This window comes from Elephantulus edwardii, unplaced genomic scaffold (assembly GCF_000299155.1).
Source record: "Elephantulus edwardii isolate Elephantulus edwardi_28Jun2011 unplaced genomic scaffold, EleEdw1.0 scaffold00385, whole genome shotgun sequence".
NCBI lineage: Eukaryota > Metazoa > Chordata > Mammalia > Macroscelidea > Macroscelididae > Elephantulus > Elephantulus edwardii.
The window spans coordinates 1574243-1579516 of NW_006400135.1; positions in this window are offsets into that span (position 1 = coordinate 1574243).

A 5274-nucleotide genomic window follows, 5' to 3' on the forward strand; every position below is an offset into this window, starting at 1 on the left:
TGAAACTGTTAACAGCTTCATGTTATTTGGATCCACAACAACAGCCTTGGTACCAGCTATCAGGAAATAAGGTAACACATCATACTGTGAAAATTTGCAGTTAGGAACTTCTCCAAATTACTGAGGAGTAATGATGTCAGTTTGAAGACTAAGCTGCATCTGATTCAGGCCATAGTCTTTCCAATTACTTGCTATGCATCTCAGAGCTGGACAATGAATAAGAAAGACAGAAAAAGAGTTGATGCTGTGGTGTTAGAGAATAACACTGAACATCCATTGATAGTCAAGAGAATGAACACGTAAGTCTTGTCAAGATCTCAGATCCAAGACAACAAATTGATGACTATGGCCTGAATCAGGTGCACCATAGTCTATGGTGATATCCTTGCTCCTAATTAATTTGAAGCAGTCCTTGAAAGCAGACTTAACTAATACAATACGTGTCCCGATTTCCTGACTGCTAGTACTAAGGATGTTGATGTGCACTCAAGTAAAATTAAATTGTTGAGAATTTCAATCTTTTCTCCATCTATCATGATGCTGCACGTGTGTCCACTGGTGAGGAATTTTGCCCTCTTTTTTGTACGTATTTCTATTAGTTTGCATACAATCATTCATACTCATTGTGTTTTATGCACATACACTGTGCTGTATACAAACTTTTATTTACATTGATTGTGTTTCAGTCACACATTTTTTTATTTAATAATTAATATTGTATTTTATATAATTAATCATTGTTGATCTATGGCTACTGCTACCCCATCTTTTCAAGTCCCCATTGAACCTTTCCTAGTCCTTCATCTACCCCTTTGCTACAACAACCACTGCTATACTAGTGATTTCTTTCCTCATTTTTACACACCCTCCTCCATTTCTAATTCATGGCACATTTTACATGACATAATGGTTATCCATGGTAGACAGAGTTTGGTGGAGTTCCCAATTCAAGACAGGTTTGGAAGCAGATGTGGCATCCATTTCCTAAGCAAGATGTATCTGAAAACTCTATGAACTTTGAGAAACAATGATAATTGTTGAAAGGCTTCCGGTATTTTGTTCATAAGGTCATGATGAGTTGTGCTAAACTTGATGGTAATCAACAACAAAAACATAATATAGTACAGTTTGTGCTTAATGGCTTTTTAAAAAAAATATTTATTATTGTTTTAATTGTCTAACATTTTCATCCCCTCCTCAACTCCTTCTCTCCCACCTCAATGCCTTCCTTGTTCCAGACTATTATCATATGCTCATTCCCCTTTTGAACACTTATGCAAATGTTGCATATTTTTCTATTTTCACAATAATGGTCTTATGCAGTAATTGTCCTTGTGAGACAGAGTTATTTCACTCAGCATAATGATTTCTAAACTCTCCTATGTTATTTAGCGTTTGATGAAATGGTTGTACCTCAATACTGTATATTATTTCATGTTAATATACTAAAATTTTTCGATCTACTCATTTGTTGATGGGAATTTGTGTTGTTTCTATTTTCTTCCTACTGTGAATAATGCAGCTATGGACATAAATGTGCATGTGTATGTGTCTCTGATTTCATTGGGATGTATTCTTACCAGTGGACTAGGTATGTTTTTACCTAGGACATAAGGGATTTCTATGTTCAGCTTCTTCAGGTTATTAAAGATTGCCTTCCATGGTGATGGCTCATTACATAAACCCGACAGCATTGCTTGAGAGTTTCAAGGTCTCCACATTCTCACCAACATTTATTGCTTGCTGTCCTGTTAGACTTTGCAATTGCTTTGGGGATGAGATGGTATCTCATTGTGTTTTGATTTGTGTCTTTTTGATTGTCAGAGATTGGAAACATTTCTTCATGCATCTGTGGTATACCTGAGTGTCTTCCTTTGTGAAGAGTCTTTTCATGTCTTTTGCCTGTTTTATTTTTAGGTTATCAGTTTTTTCCTTGTAGAAACCCTGTAGTATTTGGCAAACTTTAGTTATGAGACCAGATACTGCTCTAAAATATCATGGCCATTTTCCCTCCAATCTGTCGGTTTTCTTTTCAACCTATTTGAAAAAATTTTTAATCCACACAGGGATTTGATTTTTTTTGTTGTTGTTTTTATTTATTTGTTTATAAATGTATTTATTTATTAGAAAGCAAAACAAAGCAAAATAAGAAAATAATACCATTTATAATGTTGTTGTTGTTGATTGCCTTTAAGTCGAGCATGACTCATAGCAAACCCTAAGAAGAAAATGCCTGAAGCCCCTCTACAACTATCAACATTTATCAAAATAGAGTTTCTGGAAGCATGTTGTTTAGGAAGTGGATGTCACTCCTGCTTCCAAACCATTTACAATAGCCAACCAAAATACCTGAAAATTAATCTAAATGGAAACAAATTTGGCCACTCTGAATCACACAATCACTTGCTACTTACTATTTCAGGAAGGAAAGCCAGAGTAAAAATGGTTTTTCATTCACAGTTAAGAAGACAATGTTGCTTTCTTTGTCTCCAAGGAGTGTACCTGTCCCTAAAGTTTTAAACTTTGCTTCACCTGTCCCTTTCCTTACCTTTTCTCAGAAACCTCTGAATACAAAGAAACAATTTAATTTAAAAAAACAAAACAATTTTAAGTTCTATCCTGAAGTACAATATTGTGCGTATGGATATTATCCATAGACATGCAGACGAAAACCTTTTACTATGATTATTATTCAAATAAATTCACTAATAGCTAAAGCCAAACAAGAAGAAAATGAAGATTTTTATTGAAATTTGCAGTCCAAAATTGACCAAACATGAAATCAAGATACATGAATCATAATTGATAATTGGAAAGCAAGAGTTGGAAACAATGAAGAAAGAAGGGTCATTGTACTTGGTGACAGAAATGAGGCCCAAAATAGTATGATCAAATTTTGTTTATTCAAAAATTATGAATCAAAATATAATCTTGAGTCTATCTCAGCTCAATTTATAGATCATCTTAAGTGTAGGTTTCAAACAACGAACACCAATGAGTTGTCTTCTTCATCCACGAAGAGAGTTAAAAGTTATTAGAAAGAAGAGAAAGAAAAACCCAAAATTAGTGTCAGAAAAGACCCTGAAAATTGTACTAGAACTTCTTAGAAGCAAAAAAAAAAAAAAATGGAAAATATGCTGAAGTGAAATAATTTAATAGAAGATTTCAAAGAACAGATCAAGAAGACAAAGCAAACTAGTATAATGGAATGTGCAGAGAGCTGAAATTGGCTAATAAAAATGGAAGGACTTGCTCAGAATTTCTCAACCTGAAATGATCGGAAAAAGTTTTCAAGCTCTAGTTGCAACACTTAGAGATGTTATGGATAACATTTCAAACTATCTAGGAAACATTAAAAAAAGATGGAAGGACTACACAGAGCCATTGTACCAAAAAGAAATGGCAAACACTGAAATATTTCAGGAAGTACCATATTGTCAAAAGTCAATGAAGGAAGAAGTTCAATCTTCAGTGAAGGCACTGGGGAAAAAGCCATATAAATTTATGCGATATCAAATGATTTATTTCAAATGATAAGTGCAGCCCTGGAAGTGTTCATCTGACTACAGTAGGAAACTTAGAAGACAGATATATGAGCAGATTGACTGGGCGAGATTTTCTTTGTTCCAAAGCTCAAGAAATGTGATCCAACAGAATATAGAAATTAACCAACAATATCATTAATATCACATGCAACCTAAACACTGCTGAAGATAATAATAAAAACCAAACAAACAAAAAACAAAAAATAAAACAACAATAACAACAAAACCCGAAACAGTCCAGCTATAACAGTAAATAAAGAACTGCCAGACATTCAAGCTAGATTTGAAGAAGTCATGGCACAGGGATATCACTGTTGGTGTGAAATGGATTCTGGCTGGAAGCAAACAATACCAGAAGAATGTCTATTTGTGCTTTACTGAGTATGCAAAAGAACTTGACTTTGTGGATAACAAATTATAGCTAATACTTAGAAGAATGGGAATCCCAGAAAGCTAATTGTGCTCATGTGAAACCCATACCTAAAACTAAGAGGCTATTCTTGTGCAAACAGAGCAAGGGAAGACTGCATGGTTTAAAATTAAGAAAATCGTGTGAAAAAAATGTATTCTTTCACTATACTTATTAAACCATTATGCTGAGCAAAAAAAAATATTTGAGATGCTGAACTCTACGAAGAAGAATGTGTCATCAGGATCTAAGGAAGACTCATCAATAATCCTCATTATACAGATGACATAACTTTTCTTGCTGAAAGTGAGGAGCACTTAAAGTACTTGTTGCTTACTGTAGTCTTCACAATGGAGTGTTCCTCATCTTAAAGGAGACAAAAATCTTCCCAACTTGACTAATAGATGATAGATGGAGAAAGATTGAAACAGTCGATGATTCATCTCACTTGGATCCACAATCAATATATTTGGTACCATAAGTCTGGAGATCGGGAGATTTGTTGAACTTGTAAGTGTGTAGTCAGATACTTCTCTAAATTATTGAGAAGCTGTGCTGTCATTTTTGAAAACTATGGTGTTCTGATTATGGCCATGATCTTTCCAATTGGTTGCTATGCTGCTAAGAGCTGGACAATGAATAAAAAGAGTCCTCTTTACAAGAAAATATTGGTTTGTTTACAAAGTTTATATAAGTTCTGTTTTACACTAATCTTCGTTATCTTCGTTCATATTGTGTTTTGTACATTCCTATTCATACATTATGTTTTATATAATTAATCACCATTTGACTTTGCCCATCATTACTATTTTTCCACCCAGATCCTTTCTATTTGTTTCCCCCACTCCCTCATCCACCAAACTGTGGATTTAATAGATATGGAGAAAAGATACAACCCTGATTCACATGTTTCCTACCTTAAACTGTGAAATATTCCCTTGTTCCATTTGGATAATGTTTGCTAGGATTTTTTAAAAAGCAATAAATAAACACTTCTCTCACATTCCTTGAAATAATTATATTCTTAAGTATAATCTAATTTATTTTCCTCTGTTGACTTGGTTCCTTGAAATAACTGGCACACGATATGATTGGTTAAATCTTTACACTAGTTCTAATTGATATTAACCATCTATATTTTCACTCTTGAGTCCCTGACTGGTGTAAATTTGTAATGCACTAGACTAATATCTAGTTAGAAAGCCCACTAGGGCTGATAGAAAGAGAATTGATTCCTTTGAAATGTGGTGCTGGAGAAGAATACTGAATATACCATGGACTGCTAGGAGAACAAACAGGAACATCCTAGAGAAGGTGAAA